At 38.8% G+C, this 13,290-nt stretch overlaps 1 protein-coding gene across 14 annotated transcripts in view; it reads left to right on the top strand.

The window, feature by feature from the left end:
- Positions 1-13,290, top strand: part of GJC1 (gap junction protein gamma 1) — a 38,218-nt gene that overhangs the window by 16,582 nt on the left and 8,346 nt on the right. For 4 of the 14 annotated variants that reach the window (XM_045080793.1, XM_045080792.1, XM_045080791.1 and 1 more), the window contains one exon: positions 5,584-5,693. The exons of 7 other annotated variants lie outside the window; for them this stretch is intronic. The gene's annotated coding sequence lies outside the window, so the exon portion shown is untranslated. Of the gene's footprint in view, positions 1-1,429; positions 1,545-3,613; positions 3,667-5,583; positions 5,694-13,290 lie in introns of those variants that run through there. 3 more of the 14 variants (XM_045080795.1, XM_004772513.3, XM_004772515.3) reach the window with 3 other exon arrangements.

Genomic DNA, 13,290 nt, shown 5'->3' with positions numbered 1-13,290 from the left:
ATGATCTCAGGGTCCTGGGATCAAGTCCCGCATCGGGCTCTCTGCTTGGCAGGGAGCCTGCTTCCTCCTCTCTCTGCCTTCCTCTCTACCTACTTCTGAACTGTCTCTGTCAAAGGAATAAATAAAATCTTAAAAAAAAAATTTTTGTAAAAATTCAGACTTGACATAAACATCTAGGTCAAAGATATGAAAGCCTTGAGGTGTCTGGGTAGCTCAGCTGGTTGAGCCTCTGACTCTTGGTTTTGGCTCCGATCAGGATCTCATGGGTTATTAGATCAAGCCCCAGCTCGTCCTCCCTGCTGAGCAGGCAGTCTACTTGAAGAGTCTCTCCCTCTGCCCTTTCCTGCACTTGCATGCGAGCATGCTCTCCCCCCAAAAAATAAATCTTTTTTTTTTTTTTTTAAGATTTTATGTATTAATTCGACAGAGATGGTGAGAGAGAACACAAGCAGGGTGGGTGGGAAGGTGAGAAGCAGACTTCCTACTGAGTTGGGATTCTGATGCGGGGCTCAGTCCCAGGACTCTGGGATCATGACCTGAACCAAAGGCAGGTGCCTAACGACTGAGCCACCCAGTCGCCCCAAATAAATAAATAAAAAAAAAAAAGAGGATATAACCATCTGGTAGCTCCATAGCTTTAGCTTATAAGCAGTAAGCCCCCACTTTGGCTGGTATTTTTTCCAGGCCCTATTTTCCTATTTTGGTTACTTTCATCTCCTCACTGGTATCTAGATGTTTAAAAAATACCTTAAATAGCTTGAGTGAGATATAACTCATGCCCTGTACAGTAACCTATTTAAAGTGTACAATTCGGGCACCTGGGTGGCTCAGTGGGTTAAGCCACTGCCTTCGGCTCAGGTCATGATCTCAGGGTCCTGGGATCGAGTCCCGCATCGGGCTCTCTGCTCAGCAGGGAGCCTGCTTCCCTGCCTCTCTGCCTCTCTCTCCGTCTACTTGTGATCTCTCTCTGTCAAATAAATAAATAAAATCTTTAAAAAAAAATAAAAATAAAGTGTACAATTCAAAATTTTCAGTGTATTAACAGGGTTGGGGAGCCATGGCACAATTTAATTTTAGAATATTTTAATTGTCCAAAAAGAAACCCCCCTACGTACTAGGGATCACTCCCTGTTTCCCCCTGTCCCATACCTTTCAGATCTAGGCAACCACTAGTCTATTTTTTTGTCTTTAGAGAATTGTATACATTTGAATTTTGTGATTTCTACTCTAAAACAATATTTATAGTAGTTGTGCAGTATTTTGTCATGAGGTTATATCCTAAATTGCATAAAATTTGTCTTATTTTTGGTCATTTATTTTAGATAACTTACTAGATGTGAAGTTACTGATCAAAGAATATAAACACCTTAATATTTTCTTCTTTTTTTCTAAGTTTTTTTTTATTTGTTGTTGTTGTTGTTGTTGTTGTTTTAAGTAGTCTCTACCCAGCGTGGGGCTTGAACCCATGACCCCAAGATAAGAGTCGCATGCTCTTTGACTGAGCCAACCAGGCACCCCAGAATGTAAACACTTTAAAGTTCCCAGTAAGTATTAACCACAGTACATTCCAGAGAAGTTATACCAGACTGCCCTCACCATTAGTGGATGATAGGGTTTTTTTGTGGGTTTTTGTGTGTGTGTGTGGTTTTTTTGTTTTTTTGCAAATTTTATGCTGTGAACCTAGTCATACTGGAAATGTTACACATTTTTTGAGGTGTTCATTCTCCTAGAGTGATTATTATTCAGACAGTTGATTTGACCTAAACTCAAGCTGTTTTGGGCAAGTGTACCAATACTGTCCTTTTTTACATGAAGATAGTACCACTTAGGATGTGAATGAATGCATTATTCCCAGGTTACTCATACTTCTCCAGCTGGTTCCTGAAGTTTCTTAGATTCAAATAGAGTGGCTTTTTGCCAGCACAAATTGACACTTCAGCCCACAGTGATGTATTTTGTGTCCTTGTTGGTTAACAGAGCCAAGATTTCAAACTACATTCTCTCTACTAGGTTTTATAATTCGACTCACAACAAATTATATTGTGTTTCTCAAATACTGTCCATAGCCAAGAGCTCTTTTGAAAACAAGTTGTTTTTATGTTTGTAATACATAGATTACTGTTTGCTAGTGAACTGCCATAATGCTTTTGCTTGGAAATTGTCACTAGCTAGTTATTAAACATCTATTACCGCTCATGCAGAATTAACTTCCACTTAAAACATTTCCAGTTGAACAAAACTTCATTGTAAACCCTTTAATTGATTCCTTGTCTCTGTACATAAAGCAGTCTCATTCAGGAGTGTGAGTCACTAGCACGATTCTTAGTGGATTGCTCAGCTTGTGACCCGGGATACCCAGATAGTTAATATTTTAGAATCATGGTGAGTCGGTATTGAAATCTTTTAGCTTGATTTAACCACAGATTTTCTGGGATGACTTGTTGGGGAAGTGCCTTCTTGACACTTTGACATCTTATCATTGTTAATTTCACTGCAGTTAGTTCACCTCTTTCTTGCTCCCTAGAGATCTGAATTCCACATAATTTGATGGTTGGCTTGGTTTTGTTTTTGTTTTTTGTTTTTTAATTTTTATTCTGCCTGAGGTGATTTTCATCAAGTGCTAATAGCCAGGACCTTAGAAATCATCTGATATTCTCCACTTATTTTACAAATGAAAAAATGGAAAGAAATACTCCTGAAGCGCCTGTTAAAATCTCTTGGCTCCTAGTTCAGTGGTTATTTCATCTTGGTTTCATAAAATTCAACATTAGGAATGACTATTCTAGAAAATTAATTTTCATTCATCCTGGACTTTGTTTTTATTTTAAAAAGAAACTAAGATTTTAAAATCTGGCTTATGATAGGTTTGGGTTTTTTTTTTGTTTTTTTTTTTTTTTTTTTTTTTTTTTTTAATTAGAAGGAGATTAAAGCTTGGCTCTGATCCATTTGGACTTCGTTGTTGGATTTGCAAAACATTTAGAATAGCACTACCTACTTTAAAATTTTAAATTTCCTGGTTATAATAGTTTAGTAAGACTAAAGATTGACAAGGGACAAGTTACTGGGTTTTTTAATTATTGATCTGGAACCCTTGGGAGCTTTTTTAACATGAGTACTAGAGAGTCATTTCCAAAGATATATATATATTAAAGTGATATTTTTAGATTAACAGTTGTTTTTTGTGGCCAACATAATAGTGAAGAGCTTGCAGTGGAAAAAATGAATCAGATAAACTGAAAAGTAAAGTGTTTCCCTGTAGTGTTACTATACTCTAAAATGTTTAAACTTTAACAGATGATTCTAGTTAGCTTCCGCTACTCCTTTGTTGCTTGGCATATGTAACTGTATTTTTTAAAAATTTTTTATTTATATAACTGTATATTAACTATCTCTTGAATACAACTGTAGTTTTTTTAAAAAAGTGTAAATTTCTTATAAACTGCTGGATTGCAAGCTTCTTGATGGTAGGTGAATACCAATTGAGTGAATGAATTTTAATCTAAAACTTTTTTTTTTTTTTTTTTTAAGATTTTATTTATTTATTTGAGGGAGAGGAAGAAGAAGAAGGCTCCCCACTGAGCAGGGAGCCCAACTTAGGCTGGATCCCAGGACCCTGGAGTCATGAACTGAGCTGAAGATAGATGCTTAACTGACTGAGCCATTCAGGTGCCCCATCGTCTAAAACTTTTTTTATCCTTTTTTATTGTGGTAAAATATACTTAACATAAAATTTATCATTTTACCCATTTTTTTAAGTTCTGTGGCATTAAGTAAATTTACATCATTATACAACCATCTCCCCAACTTCTGAATCTTACCACAGAAACTATACCTATTAAATATAGTTCCCTGTTACTCTCAGCTCCTGGCAATCACCATTTTGTTTTGTTTCTATGAATTTGCTTAGTGTAGCTATTTCATGTAACTGGAATCATATAACATTTGTCCTGTTGTGACTGACTTTCACTTGGCATAATTTTGTCAAGCTTCATCCATATGTCAGAATTTCCTTCCTTTCAAGGCTGAAGAACATTCCATTGTATATTAACGAAATGTCCTGTGTTGTTTATTCATCTGGCGGTGGACACTTGGGTTGCTTCTTCCCTTTTTTGGCCCTTGTTAATAATTCCGTGAACATGAGTATACAGAATCTGTTTGAGTCCCTGCTTTTGTTTCTTTGGGTATATACCCAGAAGGAGAATTGCTGGATCATAAGGTAGTTGTATATTTAATATTTTGAGGAAATTATAACCATACTGTTTTCTCTGTAGCAGCTGCACCATTTTAGATTCCCAGCAAAGGTTTCACTTTCTCCACAGCTTTGTCAGCACTTGCTCTTTTCTTGTTCTGTGATATACATTCTGATGGGTGATGTGATGTATCTTATGGGTTTTTTGTTTAAGATTTTATTTATTTGTTTGTCAGAGAGAGAGAGAGTGCGAGTGAACAAGCAGGGTTCATGGCAGGGCAGAGGGAGAAGCCAGGTCCTTGCTGAGCAGGCAACCTGATGTGGACTCTATCCCAGGACCACCCAGGTGCCCCAATTTAAACTCCTATTAACCCAAACTTTGTTTCTTAAAAAATATATTAAGGGGCGCCTGGGTGGCTCAGTGGGTTAAAGCCTACTTGTGATCTCTGTCAAGTAAATAAATAAAATCTTTTAAAAATATATATTTATATATATGTATATATATAAATTGGGGCACCTGGGTGGCTCGGTGGGTTAAGCCTCTGCCTTCAGCTCAGGTCATGATTCCAGCGTCCTGGGATCAAGCCCCACATTGGGCTCTCTGCTCAGTGGGGAGCCTGCTTCCTCCTCTCCTCTTTCTCTCTCTGCCTGCCTCTCTGCCTACTTGTGATCTCTGTCAAATAAATAAATAAAATCTTTAAACTATATATATATATATATATATATATATATATATATATATATATAAATTATTGGTGAGGGAGTGAGGAAACCAGCATTCTCATACTCTAGTAGTGGAGATATAAGTAGGCACCAGCTTTTTGGAGGGGTAATTTGGTAATACAGATCAAAAGCTTTAGAATTTTTGAAGAGAGAGTGGGCAAAAAAGTTGACCTTTTCTTGTAAACACGCACACACTGCCTCTTTGCCCTCTTGTGATTTCTCTCTCTGTGTGTCAGATAAATAAAATCTCTAAAAAAAAATTATCTCTTTCCCTTCTCTGAGGTTTTTTTGGTTTTGGTTTTTGGTTTTGTTTAAGATCTTGTTTGTTTGTTTGACTTGAACAAGCACAAGGATGGGGCACAGCAGGCAGAGGGAGAGGGAGAGGGAGAAACAGGCTACCCACTGAGCAGAGAACCTGATTCAGGGCTCCATCCCAGGACCCTGGGATTATGACCTGAGTGAAAGGTAGACACTTAGCCGACTGAGTCACCCAGGCACTTCCTTCTCTAAGTATTTTCGTGTTTCGTACTTTTATACTATTCATTGTATTCTGTCCTGAAATATGATTGTATCAGTGAACATGATTTACATTTTCTACTTAATACATATTCATTCAAATCTTCTGTTTAATATAGCACACATTCATTGAGTGCTTTTTGTGTCCTGGGCAGCATACTAGGAGCTAAGTGTCCAGAAAATTTAAAGAAACAGACTTTCCAGACATCAAGAAACTCCTATTCCAGCAGAAGAAACCAGTTATCACTAATGTTGATTTAATAGAGTAAGTCCTGGTACTGTGGGAATGAAGAATTATTATGGGCTTTGGGGGTTGGTTGATTGAGGAGGTCAAGGAAACTTGAAGTGACCTTTGATTAGATCTTAAAGGATGAAATTTTCCAGGTAAGAAATTGTGGAAAGACATTTTAAAGCGGAGGAGGGTTGCCTGCCTGGCTTAATTGGTAGAGCGTGAAACTCCTGGTCTCAGGGTGGGAGAAGAGAATACTTAACGTTGAGGAAAAGTCAATGAGCAGAGATTTAAATTTATTTATTTATTTTTATTTATTAGAGAGAGACACAACGAAAGAAAGAACACAAGCAGGGGGAGTGTGAGAGGCCGTGTGGGGAGGCGGACACTTAACTGGCTGAGCCACCCAGGTGCCTTGGGGAAAGTGGATTTAATAGAGGAAACAACAAATCATAACAATTCATATATGAAAGTGCATAGTGTGAATTAATACAAATAATGAATTTCTTCAATTTGAAGTAAAACACATTAAGATGAACACAAAACATTGAGGTTTTTGAAGAAGAATTTGTTAAAAAGTTACAAAAGAATTTTTTTTTTTTTTAATCTCAAGCAGACTTTATTCTATAGGGCATGGAATGCCTTTTGAGGTATTTTCTTTTAAAAGCTAATATATTCATTTAGTTCAAAAAAAACCAAGACAATATTAAAGGATGCATAGGGGCACCTAAGTGGCTCTGTCAGTTGGAGACTGACTCTTGGTTTCAGCTCAGGTCATGATCTCCGGGTCTGAGTTGATGCCCCATCTTGGTTTCCACCCTCAGCGGGGAATCTGAGATTTTTCTCCCTTTTTCTCTGCCCCTACCTGTGCTCGCTTGCGCACACACTCTTTGTTAAGTAAATCTTTTTTTTTTTTTTTTTTTTAAGATATATAGGACACTTTGGGTGGCTCAGTTGGTTAAGCGTCTACCTTCAGCTGAGTGTCCTGGGATCACACTTGATTCCAGTGTCCTGGGATCAAGTACAGCATTGGGCTCCCTGCTCAGTGAGGAGTCAGCTTCTCTGTTTACCCCTCCCACTGCTCTCTCTCTGTCTCTGTGTGTGTCTCTCAAATAAAATCTTTCTAAAAAGATTTAAAAAATAAAAATTAAAAAGATATATAATCAAAAGTGTTGATTCTACCGTGTCCTCCTTACTCTGGTACTTTTGTTGGTTTTATTTTCATGTCCTTGTAAGCCTTTTTCTTTTTCTTTCTTTTTTTTTTTTTAAGTTTGTTTATTCATTTAAGTAATCTCTACACCCAGTGTGGGGCTCGAAACTACAACTCCGGGATCAAGAGTCCCATGCTCTTCCAACTGAGCCAGCCCATTGCCCCCTTGTGTGTCTTTATAGAAATAAAAGGAAAAACACATTGGAATTTTTTTTCCTCTCTACATAAAAGGCATGCCTAATATATACTTAAATACCTTGCTATTTCCACTGATTAAATGTCTTGAATGTCTTTCTATACAGGGAGAGCATTCTTCCTTATTTGTGTAGATAGACCATAGTGAATTTAACCATTGCTAGATAGTGGACATTTGAGTCCATTATAAAAATAATGTGATTATTCCCAAAAGTGAGATTATAGGTCAAAGGATAGGTGCGTTTATACTTTTGTTGGATCTTGCCAATTTGCCGTCAGAAGTTATACCACTCCCATCAATGATGTATGAGAAATCTATTTCTCTATAGCCTCCCCAACTGTTTTATTTTTATCAACATGATAGAAGAATTATATCTCAAAGTAGTTTGTTTTATTTTAGAGATATAATTCACATGCCTTAAATTTCATCCTTTTAAGGTGTACAGTTCAGTAATTTTTTTTTTAAAGATTTTATTTATTTATCAGAGGGGGGGGGGAGTGAGCGAGCACAGGCAGACAGAATGGCAGGCAGAGGCAGAGGGGGAAGCAGGCTCCCTGCTGAGCAAGGAGCCCGATGTGGGACTCGATCCCAGGACTCTGGGATCATGACCTGAGCCGAAGGCAGCTGCTTAACCAACTGAGCCACCCAGGTGTCCCAGTTCAGTGATTTTTTAGTGTATTCAGAAGGTTGTGTAGCTGTCACCCCTGTCAAATTTTCATCATCCCAAAGAGATACCCTGTGTCCATTAATAGTCACAGTCTATTAATCAAAGCCCCAGACAACTACTAATCTTTCTGTCTCTGGATTTGCATTTCATATAAATGGAATCCTATAAAATTTGACTTTTTTGTGTTTGACTTATTTCACTTAGCTTTATTTTTTCAAGGTTCATCCATGTTGTGCATCTTTTTTAAAGCGAACTTATAGGGGGTTTTGCCATGGAATGTGTATTTGTGTACCTTGCCTATTTTCTGTTGGATTGATGGGTGGGGTTTTTTGTTTGTAAGTTTGGGTTGTTTTTTTGTTGTTGTTGTTGGTGGTTTTTTTTGTTTTGTTTTGTTTTTCTTTTTTGTAACTCTTTATATGATAGCAAAATTAGGTCTTTACCTATAAAAGAGTTAACAAAGGGGCATCTGGCTAGTTAGCATCTGGTTAGTGGAGTGTGCAGTTCTTGATCTCAGGGTTGTGAATTCGAGCCCCACATTGGTGTAGAGATTGCTTAGAAATAAAATCTAAAAAATATTTTATTTGGTGTGCCTGCATTGCAGTCATTCAGCCAACTGAGCCACCCAGGAGCCCCTCTTATAAGATTTTTTTTTTTTAGGGGCGCCTGGGTGACTCAGTGGGTTAAAGCCTCTGCTTTCGGCTCAGGTCATGATCCCAGGGTCCTGGGATCAAGCCCTGCATCGGGATCTCGGCTCAGCAGGGAGCCTGCTTCTGCCTGCCTCTCTGCCTACTTGTGATCTCTGTCTGTCAAATAAATAAATAAAATATTTAAAAAAAAAAAAAAAGATTTTTTTTTAAAAGATAAAATATTTTATTTATTTATTTGACAGAGATCACTAGTAGACAGAGAGGCAGGCAGAGAGGAGGAGGAAGCCGACTCCCCGCTGAGCAGAGAGCCCAATGCGGGGCGAGATCCCAGGACCCTGGGATCATGACCTGAGCTAAAGGCAGAGGCTTAACCCACTGAGCCACCCGGACACGCCTGTATCCTATATTTTTCAGTTACTTTATCACCAGCATTTTTATTTTTCCAAATGTTTGAATTTATTTATTGAACAGATACTTATTGAGCACCTACCACCCTTTGTCAGGCCATAGGGTTTTTGATACTAGGGATAAAGGAACAAAATTCTGCCCTCAGAGACCTTCTATTCTATAAACAATGAAATTATAAATAAGAAATATATATATTTTTTAAGAGTTAAGTGCTTATAAAGAAAATTAAAGCTGAGTAAAGGGGCTGGTCTGGGGGAGATCTCTTTTTATTACTACTATTTTTTAAAAGTTTTTTTGTTTGTTTTGTTTTATTTTTTAAGTATGCCCAGCTTGAGGATTGAACTTAACCCCAAAATCAAGAGTAGCATGTTCTACTGACTGAACCAACCAGCTGCCCCTGGGGGACATTTCATTATGGAGGTGACATTTGAGCAGACTTGAAAGAGACAGTCCTGCCAACTAGCTATGCAAACAGTGTTCAAAGCAGTGAAAATAGCAAGTGTAGAAGTCTTGAGACGAAAGCATGGCATATTAGGTATGATCTGAGGAGGATAGGATGCAGGTGTTCCTGAGTCAGAATGAGCAAAAGGGAGAATGGAAGGAGTATGCAACCAGAAAGTGAGCTGTGGCTGTATGACAGGGGGTGTTACAGACTGTGGTAACTGTCTGGGTGGCTCAGTGGGTTAAGCCGCTGCTTTCGGCTCAGGTCATGATCTCAGGGTCCTGGGATCGAGCCCCACGTCTCTGTCTGTCAAGTAAATAAATAAAAAATCTTAAAAAAAAAAAAAAATGAAGAAGAAGACTTTTGCTTTTACCGTAGTCTTTGTTAGAAATGAAGGTGACTTGGATCAGAGTGGTTGTCATGGAGGTGGTAATAAGTGGTTGGACTGTGGATATATTCTGAAGATAAAATTAATAGGATTTTAATAATAGTAGCTTGGCTTGAAGTGATAAAAGGAGTAAGGCTGACTTGAAGGTTTTTGGCTAGAGGAACTACATGAATGGTGGAGGCATTTACTTAGATTTGGATAACTGAAGACAGAGTCGGTCTTTAGAGGATAGGAGGATTGCTTTGGGGTATGTTAAATTTGGTGCCTATTAGACATCCAAGAAAAGATGTCAAGTAGCAGTTGAATTTCCAGTCTAAAGTTCAAGGAAGGTGTTAAAGCAAATGTGACATCACTTCCAGCTTGAATTCTGGTTGGAGGAACCCACAAAGAAGACTGAGGAGGGGGCGCCTGGGTGGCTCAGTGGGTTAGCCGCTGCCTTCGGCTCGGGTCATGATCTCAGGGTCCTGGGATCGAGTCCCGCATCGGGCTCTCTGCTCAGCAGGGAGCCTGCTTCCTCCTCTCTCTCTCTCTGCCTGCCTCTCTGTCTGCTTGTGGTCTCTCTCTGTCGGGTAAATGAATAAAATCTTTAAAAAAAAAAGAAAAGAAAAGAAAAGAAGAAGACTGAGGAGGGTAGGCTAATAAGATAGGATAAAGATCAGGATATGTATTTAGAAGTTTTCAAAGGAGAAGTGAGACTGAAGTGGAAATTGAAAAATAATAGCCAAGGGCGCCTGGGTGGCTCAGTTGGTTGGACGACTGCCTTCGGCTCAGGTCATGATCCTGGAGTCCCGGGATCAAGTCCCACATCGGGCTCCCAGCTCCATGGGGAGTCTGCTTCTCCCTCTGACCTTCTCCTTGCTCATGTTCTCTCTCACTGTCTCTCTCTCAAATAAATAAATAAAATCTTTAAAAAAAAAAAAAAAAAGGAAAAAAATAATAGCCAGAGGACCATGACACCAGGGAAACCACAGGTGTGGGGGCATGGGGAGTATTTCAGAGAGGAAGGAGTGATCCGGTGTATCAAATATAGCTTAAGAGGTTGAATAAGAGAGGGGCGCCTGGGTGGCTCAGTGGGTTAAAGCCTCTGCCTTCCACTCAGGTCATGATCTCAAGGTCTGGGGTCCAAGCCTGCTTCCCTTCCTCTCTCTCCCTGCCTCTCTGCCTGTCAAATAAATAAAATCTTTTTTTAAAAAAAGGTTGAATAAGAGAATTGACCATTGAATTTGGCAGTGTAGAACTTACCTTTGGTAAGTAGTTTTGGTAGATTGGTGGTATGAAGGTTTATTGGTATGTATACTGTATTCACCACTCATCATCAGTTATTAACCATTTAGTAGTTTTCAGTTCTTTTTTAAAAAATATTTTATTTATTTATTTTGACAGAGAGAGATCACAAGTAGGCAGAGAGGCAGGCAGAGGGGGAACCAGGCTCCCTCCTAAGCCAAGAGAGCCTGAAGTAGGACTGGATCTCAGGACCCTGGGATCATGACCTGAATGGAAGGCAGACACTTAACAACTGAGCCACCCAGGTGCCCCTTATTATTTAGTTTAATTCTGATGCCAAAGATTGGGTTTAGTTCCTCCCATCTGTGTTCACATGGAACCTATATATAGTTTCATCTGTAATGTAATTCTTTATTAGTGGTTAAGGCCTAGCTTCACCAGTTTAATAACTGTATGTTCTTGGGCAACTTTTATATGCTTTCTAGACTTCACTTCTTCATTTTTAGAAGGGATCTAGTCATATAATCTGCCTCCTGGAATAATCCAAGTAATATGCTTTGTATTTAATCTTCAAAAATCCTGTGAGGTTTTTTTTTGTTTTGTTTTTTGTTTTTTTTACAGAAAAATGTGGTTAACTTGGACTTGATCCTATTAGGGTATAACTGTAGAAACTTCAAATACAAAGAATTTAGAAGGGAATTAGGTAATTTATTACCATGTTTATGCCAACCAATTTAGAAAATTGTTTTCTAGTACAAGACAAGGTAGATTTGTAACTGTATTTATTTGGAAAATGGACTAAAAATAGCACATTTGGTTTCTGCCCGATAAATGTTATATAAGCAAACATAATTTTCTTTAGTGTGTTTGTGTGTGTGTGAGTCTTTTTGAATTATGGGCTACCATGAATTGCAGTATTCTTTTTTTTTTTTAAGATTTCATTTATTTATTTGACAGAGATCACAAGTAGGCAGAGAGGCAGGCAGAGGGAAGGTAGGCTCCCCTCTGAGCAGAGAGCCTGATTGGGGGCCCGATCCCAGGATCCTAGGATCATGGCCTGAGCTGAAGGCAGAGGCTCTAACCCACTGAGCCACCCAGGTGCCCAAATTGCAGTATTCTTTACTTAAAAATTGGTCCTAGAAAAAATAGTTTTTCCACCTTTGAATTTAATCAAGAAATTGATCGATGAGACTATATAAAATAAGAAAATTTGAAGCAAGACGATAAACTGAAGTGTTTACATTAGAGGTCAGATGGTTAATGTCTGTCTATACTATGTTGAGAATACATTCTCCAAATAAATGGGCAAAAGTCTAAATGGGGCAAAAGTCTCGAAATCTCAGGGTCCTGGGATCGAAGTCAGTCTCTGCTCAGGGGGGTGGATATGGGATAATTTCCGTGTAAAATGAATAAATAAAATCTTTAAAAAAAAAAAAAAAAAAAAAAAAGTCTAGAAATAAGTCAGTGAAGGGGGGTGGATATGGGATAACCGTATCCTGATACATTAAAAACAAAAACTGGGGGCGCCTGGGTGGCTCAGTGGGTTGAGGCCTCTGCCTTCAGCTCAGGTCATGGGTTCTGGGATCGAGTCCCACATCCCACATCCGGCTCTCTGCTCATTGGGGAGCCTGCTTCCTCCTCTCTCTCTGACTCAGTTTCTGCTTAGGTCATGATGTCAGACGCATGAGATCAAGTCCCACGTCAGGCTTTACACTCAGCACGGAGTCTGCTTCAGATGCTCTCTCCCTCTGCCCCTCCTGCTCATTCTCTCTCTGTCTCAAATAAATTTTAAAAATCTTTTTTAAAAATGATATTCATTTGTCTTTGGTATGGAAGAAGGTGTAGAGGATGAATTTTCTAACTAATTAACAATAGTACTTTGATGATTTTGACTCACTGGAATAAACAGAATTTCGGGCTTCAGGGGAAATGCTTTCGATGGGGTATTTGGGAACAGTCTGAACTTGGATGTGAATCATGACGGGAGTTCCGTGTTGGAAACTTGAGTTATGTCACCATTTAAAGAATATATATTTCTATGTTGTGGTTTTATAGCTTGTGTATTCAGTGAGAGAAGTGCTGAGCTCGGGGCGCCTGAGTGGCTCAGTGGGTTAAGCCGCTACCTTCGGCTCAGGTCATGATCTCAAGAGTCCTGGGATCGAGCCCCACATCGGGCTCTCTGCTCAGCAGGGAGCCTGCTTCCTCCTCTCTCTCTGCCTGCCTCTCTGCCTGCTTGTGATCTCTCTCTGTCAAATAAATGAATAAAATCTTTAAAAAAAAAAAAAAGAAGAAGAAGAAGAAGTGCTGAGCTCATAGACTTTAGGGCTGGGAATGTATTTGAAGTCCTATGGTGAGATGCTTGTGTGCTCGGATCCTGTATATAAGGAGATACTCTCATATTTTGTAGGTGCCTAGACTAATATCTTTTCTTATTTTCACCGACCTTTTGAA

The sequence above is a fragment of the Mustela putorius genome, unplaced genomic scaffold, assembly GCF_011764305.1.
Source record: "Mustela putorius furo isolate JIRA1106 unplaced genomic scaffold, ASM1176430v1.1 tig00000487_pilon_pilon_pilon, whole genome shotgun sequence".
In the NCBI taxonomy this organism is placed as follows: Eukaryota; Metazoa; Chordata; class Mammalia; order Carnivora; family Mustelidae; genus Mustela; species Mustela putorius.
This window is presented reverse-complemented; position numbering and strand designations above follow the sequence as displayed.